Source organism: Sinocyclocheilus rhinocerous, unplaced genomic scaffold (assembly GCF_001515625.1).
Source record: "Sinocyclocheilus rhinocerous isolate Xijiao unplaced genomic scaffold, SAMN03320098_v1.1 scaffold574, whole genome shotgun sequence".
NCBI lineage: Eukaryota > Metazoa > Chordata > Actinopteri > Cypriniformes > Cyprinidae > Sinocyclocheilus > Sinocyclocheilus rhinocerous.
Window position 1 is genome coordinate 1,061,574 of NW_015659919.1, and position 2,315 is coordinate 1,063,888.

The following is a 2,315-nucleotide window of genomic DNA, read 5'->3' on the forward strand; positions in this document are numbered from 1 at the left end:
TTGAATTTATAGTGATTTTAAAAAAAAAAAAAAAAATGGGGTGGGGGCGGGTTGGCTTAGGATTGTTGTCATTACTGTATTAAAGGGATTTGTCACAAATTCTTTACATTACAGCAATGAAAATTTAATAAAGGAAATTTGTTCGTTACTGTAAAAAAATCGTAATAATCATAAAATCGGTTTCATAAACTTTATGTAACAACTTTACGAATTTCTTTTTTTCTTGTACAGATGTCTTGAAAGGTTCCTGTGACCTAATCACCACACAGATTTATTTTTACAATTTGTCTTCTAAATACATGCACCAAATCATCGCTTTTTCTCAAGCGATCAGTGCGTCTCCATATTTCCTGTTATTGTTCAACACGCTCAGATAAGCCGAGCAAGGAGCCCATGGGTCTGTTTCCTCCTCACGTCTTCTGTTGCGTTGAGTCTTTGAAATTTGCCGCCTTTTCGTGTAACTGTGGCCCAGCAGTTTCCTCTTCTCGTGATGAACGCCTACTTCCTCCACCTCTTTCACCTCTCTTTCTTTATCTCTCTGTCTTTCTCGCTGGTTAAGACAAGGTTCATGCGAAGTTGTGTGATAAATACGGGTATAGTCTTGATTTTGAAGTCTTTTGTTGATTATGATTCTCAGTGGAGAAGCAACACACTGCTGAGGCTTAAAGAGCAGGAACATCAACTTGTTCGAGCGGCTGCTAATTGCGGAGGTTTCCGGGTAAGTTTCTTTATGCTTGTGGATGAGTCCGGGCCGCTCAGGGTGTGGCTTTGGCCCCTGGGGTCAACTCTGCGACCCCTAACATATCACTACAGATCTATCTGTGAACCAGGCTGCATTTTTCATTTCATAAACCTAAATACATTGCTGAAAGTTTTCGTTCGGTCTGTTTGCTTCTTTGAGGTCTCTCAGTTGAGCAGGCAAGATAATCTGTATTGACCTAGACACTTGAATGTGCTTTGAAATGATATGGAATTTAGATTTAATCTGCAATGTTTTTGACTGTGCACCTGTTGAGTGACATTTCCACGCTGTACTGTGCTGTGCTTACTAAATAGATGCATATTTTATCCAGTTTTTTTGTGGGTGGATGCTTGTTTTAACATTGTAGCTTGAATCAGTACTCTTTTAATAGGGTCTTTTTTTACTAGAAGGTGCAGTTTCCTTCTTAGGTACTAGTGAGATGCAAATGCAAGGAGCTGGAGATGTGGAAACTGCTGCTTAGCTGTGTGAGTAATTTGACAGGATATCCTGGTTTACTGTATGAGAAATAGAGGGCTTGTTTTTGACGCTAGGCGTCCGCTGCAGCACCTGAAAGAATGAGCACAGAATCTCTTGACTGTCTTCACTGTTAGTTTTTGTGAACTATAAACATTTCAAAGGAAATGAATGTCTTTTTTTAACAGCTTACTGTTAGTGATAAGGAGAGGAGAGTTTGTTTGATTGTAAGTTAAAATGTCTGTTGTACATTCTTTGCTGATGTTTAGCTCTCACTGTTTCCCAAACAGAGATTACACTAAAAAACAAGGTAATGCCATCTTTTGTACATTTGATTTTGGAATCGGAATGTCAAAGTACAGAAAATTACTACATGATACCTTCACTCTACAGTAGTACTGCAGTACATTTTGTAATGGTATTGTAAAAAATATGTCCTCTTCACACTTTACTATTCTTATATTTTACAAATCCCTCTCTAAAGCATTTAGACAGACAGACAAAAAAAAAGACTCACTCAAAAAAAATACTTTTCTGTAGTATTAACAACAAAAAACATGAAGTCCAGTAATTACTAATACAAAAGTTTATTATTAATATTTGCTTTATTTATTTTTTGTTTATTTGTAACAACAACAACAACAACAACAACAATACTACTACTACTACTACTACTACTACTACTACTACTACTACTACTAATTATTATTATTATTATTCTACTACTACTACTACTACTACTACTACTACTACTACTACTACTACTACTACTACTACTACTACTACTACTACTACTACTACTACTACTACTACTACTACTACTACTACTACTACTACTACTACTACTACTACTACTACTACTACTACTAATTATTATTATTATTATTTGTTTATCATTATTGATATAACTAAAATATTTAAAATAACTATTCTTTTATGTTATTGTTACTCTTATTTTATTCATGCTATAATGAACATAAATATTTTATTATTATTATTAATAGTTTATTCTTTGTTTATTCATTCGTATTTATTATCATTAATATAATAAACTAATAATGATGATGATAATAATAATAATAATAATAATAATAATTAT

General features: G+C 33.7%; 1 protein-coding gene across 2 annotated transcripts in view; it reads left to right on the top strand.

The window, feature by feature from the left end:
- The window catches only part of LOC107724338 (engulfment and cell motility 1 (ced-12 homolog, C. elegans)), a 115,953-nt gene that overhangs the window by 39,720 nt on the left and 73,918 nt on the right, over positions 1 to 2,315 (top strand). Inside the window, exon 1 of one of the 2 annotated variants that reach the window (XM_016533225.1) lies at positions 522 to 718. The exons of the other annotated variant lie outside the window; for it this stretch is intronic. The gene's annotated coding sequence lies outside the window, so the exon portion shown is untranslated. Of the gene's footprint in view, positions 1 to 521; positions 719 to 2,315 lie in introns of those variants that run through there. 2 annotated transcript variants of the gene reach the window in all.